General features: G+C 41.6%; 1 protein-coding gene across 2 annotated transcripts in view; it reads right to left on the bottom strand.

The window, feature by feature from the left end:
* Positions 1–13,455, bottom strand: part of ATRNL1 (attractin like 1) — a 475,922-nt gene that overhangs the window by 423,130 nt on the left and 39,337 nt on the right. The window lies entirely within an intron of this gene.

Below are 13,455 nucleotides of genomic sequence, written 5' to 3'. Positions count from 1 at the left end.
CCCATGTATTTTCCTCTCCTTAAGAACATACCTATATATAAATATATATTTAACTTCAGTAAAAATGTGTTTCAAAAACACAAACTTAATTGACATAAAAATATTTCCTACATTCCTCTTGTTAATATTTCTCAGCTGCTTGCCCTAAAGTGACTTGTAATGCAACAATAAAAATATAATAAAATAATATTAAAAGGTGAAAAATATCTGAACAGGTCTACTATGAATCGAGTCCCCTTAAAAAGTGTGTATTGTGGAATAAACTAAGGTGGGTGGTCTTAGTATTGACCTATCTTCAATGGCCATTATCATGTGTCCTGCTAAAATATGGTTTAGTGTGATGTACATGAACAGGAACAACCACGGTATGCCTTAGGCTCTGTTACAGAAACCCTCCTATATGGCTGGGAGACATTCAAAATCTCTCACTTCTGCTTTTGGTTAACCCCTACTTGCCATGTTGTCCAGACTCAGAATTATGGTTTAGACTCAGAATTAATATTATCAATGGTTAGTTAAACAAGCCATTAGAAACCAAAGTTTGAAGACAGCTTGGTTTAAACTAACCACAGTTAATTATAACTGTTGGTCCATGCAACAACAAAAACCATGAGTAACCAAACACAGAGACTTCCAAACCCTTGTCTCAGTCACATGCAAGGAGAAAGAGAAAGGGAAGCATGCCACTTATTCCCGCTTGTGCAAGTCATGTTAAAACCATCTTTAGTGTGGCATATAAATACAACCAATGGTCATTTAGTGCACATCCCTTTCAAACAAATTGATCCATAATTATATGGCCAAAGTGCATTTGGAATTCCATTAGGAACACTATGAGGAAGATGAGCATGGATAAGAAGAGACGGAAGGAAGACAGATGTAGTGGCAGCAGTGGCTGACAACTGATGAAGAATGAAGTAAGTAAACACATTATAAATCGTATTTAATACATTATTTGTCTTGAACTTTTAAGTATGAATCCTTAATCTCTTTGTTTCGTGCCAATACCTAGATATGCTATGTGTAAAATGAATAAAGCTGTGAAATAAATGGTAGCAGAGGAACAATAAAGCTGTAAAGAATGATGGTGTTAAGATTCAAGATTTAGTCTGGTGGCAGCTGGTATAATTAAAAAACCCCAACATTTTCTGATTAAGTGGAGGAGCTGAAGTGATAGGAAGCCCAAATATGCATTGGACCTAAACAATTTATAAATCAAAATCAACACTTTGCATAATATCTGAAATATGACAAGATACCATTGTAAAGCATTAAAGAAAGCTGAAGTTCCTCTCCTGAGGCAGGTAGCAGTATTTTGAGGCATGTGAAGCTTCTGTATAATTTTCAAGAGCAATAGAGCATGTGGAAGTAATCAATCCAAAATAATTACCAATGCAAAAATTAAAATACACCGCCAGTGTATCATTTGTGACCCTATTTGAAACCTTAGTTATAGTAAATAAACTCATATATTGTCTGCATGCTGTCTCATTTCCCCACCACTCCCATATAAAAGTAATTGCTCCTATGGGTGAAATCAACAAGGCAGCACCCTTAGAAGAGACTCACCATGTATAGCATTAGCATAGAATACTTTGAGAAGTGCATAGTATTGAATTTTTTACTATACTATACTGACAACGGCCTGCAAATGGTAAATATTTGTTTTTGTGTGAGGAAAAAAAATCTTCAAAATATTTACTTTACAAGCTGGAAAAAATGGTCTGGTTGGTCAAGCATAAATATTTCCATAGAATAGTATTTTACTTTTTATTTGCCTGAGGATACTTTACTGGCCAAGGTAAATTTAAACAATTACATATAGGCAATAGAAAGATACTGTTCTCATGAAGCTGGTGCAAAGAAAAAAGATAAGTTGACTGTCAAATCAGTGCTGCATTGAGACAGCTGCAGTCGCAAAGGATGAATAAAGACAGATAAGCAATTATTTTTGACAGAAGTTTAGTACTGCCGGTGAACGACTAATGAAATAAAAAAAGTCACTTAAACAGAAGACTATTGCAAAGTATCAAAACAGAATTACTCCTTTAAGAAAACTTGTAATGAATTTCCAACCTGCCTCTGAGGGTTCATTGTGGGTACCAACACACCAAAGCAGCTCAGCAAGCAAAACATAAAAATGGTTCTGGAAAATATGGAATACTATAGAAATTCATTACAGTGTCCGTGGTTCAATAGACAGGAATATATTAAAAACCAGCTAGATCATTGGACGGGACAGGTGGGCAGGACCTTTCTTTTTAGCAAGCCCTTCATTTGTTTGAAAGCACATCACTTAATCAAGATTTCAGTGCAAACCTCATCATGAAAAAGGAATGAGTTTGCATCAGAATTTCCTGCTAAAAGGAACAAATATTTGTTTTAGCAGGCATCTGCATAGAATTCTGCCAAACTGAGCAGTTTAACCCCTGCTTATTGGCTGATGCCGGGTGTGTGTGTGTGTGTTAAAACCTGTTGCCTTGGCTGTACAACCAATGCAGGATTTAGCACTGTCCTACCACCCACCAGCTGGGGGAAATGGCCTTGGTTGTCAAACTGGGGAGCTTGGCAGGGTTAACCTGCTTTAAAGAGTTAGAAGTTGTAACTCCACTGGACACTACTAAAGTTGTGGCATTCAGTCAGTTTTGACCATGGCAAAGGTTGGAACTCAGCAATATCTGGAGGGACACAGGTTCCCCATCCCTGATTTAATAGGTAAGGTTAATTATGGCTGCCATACGTCTGGACTTTCCGAGACATTACTGGTATTTCAAAGGCGAAATGTAGATCTTAAGCAAGTCAATCGAAAAATCGCTCAACAACTATAGCAACCCTTTAACTTAAAACGTATTTTCTTTTTACTTCTCTTAAATAAAACAGCACTGTGTTTTTTATATTTAAACTTCTGGACAGTACAATTTTACAGGTGGTGGGAACAGTTATTAATATAGTAGTGCTAGTTCTCTATTGGGACAAATGCAATAGAAAGTTCTAATCAATAGCTATTGCCCTCAAGATTTTGGACCCCAACACACACACACACACACACACACACACACACAGAGAGAGAGAGAGAGAGAGAGAGAGAGAGAGAGAGAGAGAACGAGAACACAATCATGTTTTTCTTTACTTGCTACTCTGCCTCACTGGTTTAAAGCGCTTGGCTTAGTTCTTTCTGAAATATGCATGCCAATCTTCAAAGCCATCCCTATACAAGCTGCAAATAATTACCATTGATAAAATTACACATACTCTATTGGATGTGATAAAAAGGCTAGTTATTTGAAATAACCAAATACTTTTTCTATTTTTTTTTTATCTCGCCATTATATACAAGGTTACTTTAAATTTTATGCAACAATAATTCTATCATCATGTGTAAATCAAATATTCTTCTTACAAGGCCATTATTATAATGGGAGGCCTGTAAGAGATTGACAAAAACATTTAACCCATTCCTGTATTATGTTAATATACAGAATGTGCATTTCCTTACATAAAATAGAAACATGGCTACAAGTTTATATAATCAATGAAACTTAGAACCACTTCACACAGTAAGTATCTTCTGCATGCAAGCATTCCAGGCTCCTCCTTGGTCACACATGTGCCTTCGTGGAATATAAACTGGGCTGTAGGTTTTTCAGTGAATATGGCAGCTGAAAACACTGTAGCTATAATAACATGCTTCAGCATGTTGCTGCTGCTGTGCCACCAGGACACGATTTCCGTTCTCATCCTGAGGCAAAGTTCTCAACTCGAGGTAACCCTTCCAGGTTAGCAGAGTTTGTAACCTGAAGCATTTGTAACCTGAGGGGTTTGTAGCTCGAGATACCACCGTATAGGAGAATTTGACTGTATGAACTGATCTATATGGTTTTAGCTGAGGTTAGATATAGGTATAAATATATATAGGTATAGATAGACATACACACATATAAAACAATTAATTTCAAAAAGCATAATGTGTATTATTAGATTCATATACAAATTACTTGCAGTAGAAACATCTCCTCGAAGCAGTAGCAAGGTAGCAGGTGCACTACAACATGAGCTTTCAAAAACATGGAAAGGACAAAAATTCCAGTGTTCTCAGAATATAACCACTATAAACATTACCAAAAAAGCCCAGCACTGCACAAGTGAAGGTTCATATAACAAAATAGGTCAAGTTTCAGCACCTGATATATGGACTAAATGAAGTGCTGACAGTATCCAAGCACACTTCTCCATTCCTTAAATAATTTATCTCCAGCAGAAATCAATGAAAATCTAATAGTATTCTGCTGTATCTCAAACAAGCCAGTAGAAACTCAGCTCAAACTACAGTACTCCCAGCTTTGTATGTGTTGTAAGCGAACAATGTCTTATAAATGACAAATATTAAGGTATCTGATAGGATTCTCTCCTAAGACAACTTAAATTGATAAGCATGTTTCAAATATTCTTGGAACCAAGGAAACAATGGTTAATATAAAACTCTATTAGACAGCTATAGAAACATTACAATTAGGGGGAATTAGATAAGCAACTATCTCAGCCATCACTCTCAATTAAATAGAATTCTGGCCTTGCATAAAGTCTATGGAAATTGAGGACATACCAGCACATGAGCAAGTTTGCAAAAAAAAAAAACACCACCACAAAAAAATCCTTAACATTCGGTAAGACAATGATCCTATATAGCTTGTGGGAAAGGCCATATGGGTGGTAACATACATGTGGAGGAAGTAACATTTGAACCATCCTTCGGCATATGTATGGGACGCGGGTGGCACTGTGGTCTAAACTACTGAGCCTTGGGCTTGCCAATCAAAAGGTCTGTGGTTTGAATCCCCGCGATGGGGTGAGCTCCCGTTGCTCGGTCCCAGCTCCTGCCAACCTAGCAGTTCGAAAGCACCGCAAAAAGTAGATTAATAGGTACCGCTCCATCGGGAAGGTAAACGGCGTTTCCATGCGCTGCTCTGGTGTCGGTGTTCCATTGTGCCAGAAGTGGCTTAGTTATGCTGGCCACATGACCCAGAAAAACTGTCTGCAGAGCGGACAAACGCCAGCTCTCTTGGCCTGTAAAGCAAGATGAGCGCAGCAACACCAGAGTCATTTGCAACTGGACTTAACTGTCAGGGGTCCGTTTACCTTTACCTTTGGCATATATAAAAAGCTCCCCAAGTGCTGATGATGCAGAGGCCACAACAGTCTTCTAAATCACTCAAGGTGTGTGTTCTGTAACTAAAATGCCCATGCATGCCACGCACCTTGAGTACACTGAAACATATTGTTTCTTTATATACTGACATTCACCCAATGATCTGCAAGGTATCATCCTTTTAACTCCCAAATTCTTCTCTACCGGCTTGAATCTCAAGATCTGAGCCTCAAAAGAATAGGTGATGCTGGGCACATAAAAGCTGCAGAGTACTTGCTATGAGGTCAACCTCTCTTTGTGAAGCAGCAGTTGCTGTAACACACACTCTCACCTAAATAGGCCTAATCAGACTCAGTGAGCGTATCATGAAGTTCAAGGCCTGACTGACTTGTACTAACAGCAAACGCAAAAGCACATAATTTTCATTTTCAGCTATTTATTTTCATAATGAAAGTCTATCTATCTGAACAGAGTGAAATTAGAGTGAGGTGATGTCATATTGTATTGCGAAGGATGCATGAACAGAGATGAGCAGAATCCCTGACTGCTGCAGATTCAGTTACCTCTGATTATCGTGATCTTTCCCTGCATCAAGGGGATGCCAAGGAGACGCTGTGATTCTGGGGATGAAGGTACTAAAAGTGGAGGAAGCAGCTTTCCTGGGGGGCGGGGTATAGAAGCAGCGGACAGTACAGTGAGAACAAGAACTGGAAGAAATGCCCTAACAGGTCTCTAGCCTGGGGAAGGATGGATAGATGGATGGAAGAACAGAAATCTAATAGTGCAGAAAGATTTGATGATTTGATAAAACTTGAGAAATGGCAATCTAGCTCAAAATATATGAAGCATAACAAGGCACTTATTGTATTATCAAAGTAGCGGTTTTATTAATAATAGTGTGATTCTATTTAATAATTACATTTTTAAAAACTCAGAAGCTACTATGAAAAAAGGGAAATATCAATCTTCTAAATAAAGTAATAACTCCAGCCCCATTATGAAGCCATATTGTCAGGGAACTGCCATCGGAAGGACAGGAGGTGCAAAGGCTCACTGAGGTTGAGAGAGACACAGCAGCTGAAGAGGGAACCAGCAGGGGGAGAGCAGGAACTTCAAGGGAAGGTGAGTCGGAGGGATGGCTCAGAGACGCTTCCAGCGAAAACAGCGGGGAGGTCTCAGGACCTCCTATAGGGACACCCATTCCTCGCCGGAAACTGTCACGCCGAGAGTCCAGAAGACGTGTTTCCGTTAAGGAGCTTTTATGTTGGAAACGATTCCGAAAGCAACCACTTTCGGATTCTGCTAGCGATTGACGCAGCCATGCTGGAGGGGCTCCGTCACAGGCAGAGGTTTGAAAACTTGATCAAACTCTGAGGGACTTGCAGTTTACGCACAAGCAGCTCATCATCCCATCACACATATTGATTCTCTTTCTGGGAGATGGGAATTGAGAAGAAACAGCGAAAGCTAACATAAGCTGGTTGTCTTTCTAGGAATTTGGAAAATGCATCTTCCTACATTGATCAAGTAATCATTGTTATTGCTCTTTAAAGCAACTGCACTTTTCTAGCTAAAAGCAAGCAGAAAAGATTTGGCTGACATGAGGTTCAAAGGCAAATACAAACATTTTCCTGATTTCATAACTGAAAATAAGCCTGCACAGAGAAAATTTTGCATATTTTATATCACCCATACTACTTGGAAAGTGAGGCAGCATTCTTACACATCCAACTGGTGCTCTGAAGCAAGGCAAACTTATATTATATTCAGGCTAATCAACAATCACAGTAAGAAAAGACACAATAAAAATAGGACTTATGCCACAAATACAGATGCTCAAAAGAAAGTCTTTATCTGTACACTGTACAGTACTGTACGAAGCACCATGTAAGCCTTATTCATTTAATAGACTCTGTCTATTAAACAGCCACATGTTCATTTGAAACTCTATATGAAGCCTACACAGACAGCCTGCTTCTGTGTGTTCAGGACCCTGCATTCGGCAGAAGTACCTGATCACATATCAACAGAGCCTGTCCATGCAGGGTGCTTGGTTAACAATTTCAAATAAACATGGCAAACGGGGCTTCTTCCTCCCATATTCATGAATGTGTTGAACAAACAGAGCTAGCCTATCATAATCTGTAAACAGAATAAAGAAGAGAAACTCACTGGCAATTTATGATCAGGTAGAACCACTTTAAAATAGTGCATCAGTCTTTAAAGTCATTGTTACCTGCAACCTAGTTCAGGGTTTTAACTTAAGCCTTCTGAGGTAGCCAGCTAAAGCTTTCTAATGCTGCAAGTGTCTTCTAACTTCTCACTTTCTCATATATATATTTATGACAAGCTTCTAATCAACAAATACCCCCAAGAGGACAAAGGATTTCTACCTATATTCTGAGCCACAAGATAGCTGATTATCAAGCAATGTGCTTTCTGGAGCACTGGTCTGCTTAGCAAAAATAATTGCATCCTGCTAAAAATAATTTAAGCTGCAACCTCTGACAGAAGAAGCAGAGGCAGTTTACTTGGCATTCTCACCCTTTTAGCAAACATTGTATCAGGGCAAGTCATTAGCTGCATACTACTTTAAAGATTCTTTGGGGAAAGGAAAGCATACTGCTGAAAGTTTAAAAGTCATCCTCATGACAACTATGGAGGTAGACATCTGCACACCAGGGCTTCGTTTCAGCCTGGTCGCACCAAGTCTCAGTATCAGAATTTGTTAAGAAATGCCAAGGCTCAATCTTTAAACACAATACCATGTATTATTTATATGCTTTACGGTAATTATTTATTTTGAAAATACAGTGGTACCTCGGGTTACATACGCTTCAGGTTACAGACTCCACTAACCCAGAAATATTACCTCGGGTTAAGAACTTTGCTTCAGGATGAGAACAGAAATCGTGCTCCAGCGGCACAGCAGCGGCAGGAGGCCCCATTAGCTAAAGTGGTGCTTCAGGTTAAGAACGGACCTCCGGAACGAATTAAGTACTTAACCCGAGGTACCACTGTAGTTATCATCCCTTCTTGGAAGTCTGTAAAGGGGATTTAAATATATTGCATTTGTACAAGTTTTATAGCTAGTCCAGCTATGCAGTCTATGGATTACAAATGTTTGGCAACTGAAGACGACAGACAGGGTTTGGCCAATTCATCTAAGGAGCACTTGCTTTTAATTGGCATTTGGCCTATAAGTAAATATAGGAGTGCATTCCTAATATTTGTCTGTAGTGTACATTTTATCTTATGGGATATATAAATGCTTTCATGTTTGTGAACTCATAATTTAGTATTTCACCTTAACTCTTGATCTTTAGCAGAGTATGGAACTTTTTTCTACTTCTATTTTAGCAAACAACATTAAGCATATCACCAACAGAGTCCATCAGTGGAAGAAGGCCCCCACCCTAGCTTGATTAGAAATATGGCTCAATCAAAAGAGCTAAGAAGACAGAAAAGACTTTTTTTGCAACACAAAAAGTTTACAAGCAATTTTTTTTACTCCCATTGTACTTTTAATAACCACAGAACAAAAACACAGAACTGTAGCGTTCAAAGGGAACCAAAGGGTCATACAGTCCAACCTCCAACAATATAAGAATCACAGTTAAAGAATCCATGACCCATGTCCATCCAACTTCTGTTTAGAAACATCCATAGAAAAAGAATCCTCAAAACACAGTATTGTCTGAATACCAACTGCTGCATGAGCCCCCACTACTCCATGATCTGGCCTAGATTCTGAGGTAGCCCCACTACCATCACAGAGGTGGGGAAAGCGTGATGCCATAAAGTTTGGCACTATTTTCCCCATGTTTTAATACCAAGCTGACTGTTTAAAAATGAATGATCATATCCTCAAGCAGGTCATAGATCAAAGAAATGTAGACTTGAAAGGAACCACAAGGGTCATCTGGTCCATCTCTCTGCAATGAAGGAATCTTTTGTGCAGCGTCCACAACCCTGAGATTATTTTGCCCGACATGGGGCTCAAACCCAGAACTGAGGTTAAGAGTCTCATGGTCTTCTGACTTAACTGTAAATTCTCCCCCGCTGCCATCCCATTTTCTGGGAATAATCTCCTTCCTTTGAGGGCTCCTCTCATCTCTTCACTTGACCCTGTTTCTGTAACTTAAAATTTCTGGACAATTTCTTTAGTTCGAGCCAAGGTTGTAGTGATTAGAGATGTTATAATTTATACATCCTAGTGTTTTAACTTAAATTATTCATGTGTGCTGTCAGCTTTAATTGCACTTCACCATAGCTTTTGACTTAGCATAGAAAGTGTCTGAACCACTCCTATTTATGGATTTCATAAGATAAAAGGAAACTGTATTTCCCTTCCCCATGTTTTACCTTGCAAGTGGGAGAGAAGAGAAAAGAGGAACATAAAACATTAAAATTACTGGATATCTGGTCAACAAGCAAGTAGGAACAAACATAAAATGCATTTTTCTGTGGCCAAACTATAGGTTGCAATGCACACAACTATCATCTAACAGCCCATTTTAAATTTGCATTTTAATACCTGTGGAGGCAATACTGTAAATATTGAGCATAGGTGAAGTCTTGTGCCCCCTTCTCTAACTGTTGCCACTGGAAGCTATTTTCCCTTATCTAAATGAACCATCACATTACAGACCTTTGCATTAACAAGTAACTTGTGTCTTGTTCAGCCTTCTTAATTTTAAAAACAAATACGAACAAGAGATGATCAGACTGCCATTTTCTTCAGCCTGATTTATTCATCATGGTCAATCCTGTTATTATTATTTATTAAATTTATAAAGGTAAAGGTACCCCTGCCCGTACGGGCCAGTCGTGTCCGACTCTAGGGTTGTGCGCCCATCTCACTTAAGAGGCCTGGGGCCAACGCTGTCCAGAGACACTTCCGGGTCACGTGGCCAGCGTGGCGAAGCTGCTCTGGCGAGCCAGCACCAGCGCAGCACACGGAAACACCGTTTACCTTCCCGCTAGAAAGTGGTACCTATTTATCTACTTGCACTTAAGGGTGCTTTTGAACTGCTAGGTGGGCAGGAGCTGGGACCAAAAGACGGGAGCTCACCCCGCCGCAGGGATTTGAACCGCCAACCATGCGATCGGCAAGCCCTAGGCACTGAGGTTTTACCCACAGCGCCACCAACGTCCCTTATTAAACTTATATAACACCCTATACCTACAGGTCTCATGGCAGTTCACAATATAAAATCACAATATAAAAACATGAAATACACCATAAAAATAAAAACAAAAGCAACCCAATATGGAGCAATGGATCCAAACTACAAGAAAGAAGATTCCACCTAAACATTAGGAAGAACCTCCTGACAGTAAGAGCTGTTCGACAGTGGAATTTGCTGCCAAGGAGTGTGGTGGAGTCTCCTTCTTTGGAGGTCTTTAAGCAGAGGCTTGACAACCATATGTCAGGAGTGCTCTGATGGTGTTTCTTGCTTGGCAGGGGGTTGGACTCGATGGCCCTTGTGGTCTCTTCCAACTCTATGATTCTATGATTCAATAACCTCCCCTCAAACACATTTCAAAAGGGCATTAGATGTTAATCAGCCAAAGGCCTGGTTAGAGGAATGCCTTTGCCTGGGGCCTAAAGGTGTATAATGAATGCACCAAGTGAACCTCGCTCGAGAGAGCATTCCACAAACGGGGAGCCACTGCAGAAAAGGTCCGTTTTCATATTGCCACCCTCCAGACCTCTCATGGAGGGGACAAACAAAGAAGGGCCTCAGAAGATGATCTCATGGTCTGGGTAGGTTCATATGGAAAGATGTGGTCCTTGAAGCATTGCAGTCCTGAGCCATTTAAGGCTTTATAGGTCTAAACTATGGTTACCAAATTTTTTTCAAGGAATCCGGGGACACTTTTTATTTTTATTTTAAATTTCATGCTTTATTATTTTAGGAAAGGGTTGCCCAGAGTTCTTGACCTGTTTTCAAGAGGGGACCCCAAAGTTGTCGGGTGCGCACCTCAACACAAGGTAGGCGAAGCCCATCTACAAACACACAAACGCCCCCAAAAAGGAGAGGTTGGGGGGAGGAAGAGATTGAGTAAAGGCGCTCACTGGTCTTGGGAAAACACGCATTAAAACACACACACACACAAGGTACTGGCTCCCCATAACAGGGAGACTGCTGGAGGGCGAGTGTAGTCTTTATGGAGATTTAACTGGAGGTGGTGGTGTCTTGTTACCAGAGATGGACAACCAGCGGACTCGCACACAGCCCTCCTCTCATGAGAGGCTGCTGGTGCTGGAGGAGGCGAGGAGGGAGGCTCCGTCTCCTGAGAACGTTTCAACCCCCAACCCCCACTCCTGGCAGGAAGGCAGTGTGGCACCGCCAGGGACAAGGGGCGTCGCAGTGCCTTCCTTGCTCCTCCCGTTAAACTCACCATCTCTGCAGTGGCCGTTGGAGAGAGAGGAGGGAGAGAAAGCAAAGCAGCCTGCCCGCCCACCCGCCTGCCTTCCTCCCCCCGTTTCCCCCTCAGCCTTCACTTTTGCGCCTCTTTGTCCCTGTGAGAAGCCACCACCGCGCTCCATCTCTCTCTCGCAATGCGGCACAGCTCTTTTCTATGCTTCACCTCTTCTTCACCATCTCAGTGCCTCACTCACCCCAACTTGGGCTCTTCTGCTGTGGACGGCTCCGCGCGAGTTCAGGGTGAGCACTGATCAAGGAAGTGAGCCAGAAGGAAGCTCTCTGGCTCGCGCCTCGGTTTAAATAGCCACACACACACCCCTCCGCCAGCGGATTGGCTGGCTGTTGCCTTGCTGGAAGTCCCCAGGCATAAATCCGGGGACATTAATTAAAATCTGGGGACATTCCTGGGGCAGATTTTGTCCAGGGACAGATTGGTGAATCCGGGGACTGTCCCCGTGAATCCAGGAACTGTCCCCAGGAACCAGGGATGTCTGGTAACCCTAGTCTAAACCAGCACTTTGAATTGGGCCTGGAAACTAATTGGTAGCCAGTGCAGTTGGGCCTAGATAAGTGTAATATGCTCAAACTGTCTTGCCCCGGCGAGCAACCTGGCTGCTGAATTCTGTACTAGATGAAGTTTCCGAACCGTCTTCAGAGGCAGCCCTGCGTATAATGCATTGCAGTAATCTAACCTTGAAGTTACCAGAGCATAGGCTAGTTGGGCTATCCTTGTCCAGATAAGGGCACAGCTAGGCCACCAGCTGAAGCTGATGGAAAAGAGAGGACCCAAATAATTACCGCCCAGTCAGTCTGACATCAATACCAGGGAAGATTCTGGAGCAGATCATCAAGCAAACAATCTGTGAGCACCTAGAAAGGAATGCTGTGATCACCAATAGTCAGCATGGATTTCTGAAAAATAAGTCATGTCAGACTAACCTGATCTCATTTTTTGACAGAATTACAAGCCTGGTAGATGAAGGGAACGCAGTGGATGTAGCCTACCTTGATTTCAGCAAGGCATTTGACAAGGTGCCCCATGATATTCTTGTAAAGAAGCTGGTAAAATGCGGTCTTGACTATGCTACCACTCAGTGGATTTGTAACTGGCTGACTGACCGGACCCAAAGGGTGCTCATCAATGGTTCCTCTTCATCCTGGAGAAGAGTGACTAGTGGGGTGCCACAGGGTTCTGTCTTGGGCCCGGTCTTATTCAACATCTTTATCAACGACTTGGATGATGGACTCAAGGGCATCCTGATCAAATTTGCAGATGACACCAAACTGGGAGGGGTGGCTAACACCCCAGAGGACAGGATCACACTTCAAAACGACCTTGACAGATTAGAGAACTGGGCCAAAACAAACAAGATGAATTTTAACAGGGAGAAATGTAAAGTATTGCACTTGGGCAAAAAAAATGAGAGGCACAAATACAAGATGGGTGACACCTGGCTTGAGAGCAGTACATGTGAAAAGGATCTAGGAGTCTTGGTTGACCACAAACTTGACATGAGCCAACAGTGTGACGCGGCAGCTAAAAAAGCCAATGCAATTCTGGGCTGCATCAATAGGAGTATAGCATCTAGATCAAGGGAAGTTATAGTGCCACTGTATTCTGCTCTGGTCAGACCTCACCTGGAGTACTGTGTCCAGTTCTGGGCACCACAGTTCAAGAAGGACACTGACAAACTGGAACGTGTCCAGAGGAGGGCAACCAAAATGGTCAAAGGCCTGGAAACGATGCCTTATGAGGAACGGCTAAGGGAGCTGGGCATGTTTAGCCTGGAGAAGAGGAGGTTAAGGGGGGATATGATAGCCATGTTCAAATATATAAAAGGATGTCACATAGAGGAGGGAGAAAGGTTGTTTTCT

Source organism: Podarcis tiliguerta (genome assembly GCF_965153285.1).
Source record: "Podarcis tiliguerta genome assembly, chromosome: 5".
NCBI classification, from domain to species: domain Eukaryota; kingdom Metazoa; phylum Chordata; class Lepidosauria; order Squamata; family Lacertidae; genus Podarcis; species Podarcis tiliguerta.
This window is presented reverse-complemented; position numbering and strand designations above follow the sequence as displayed.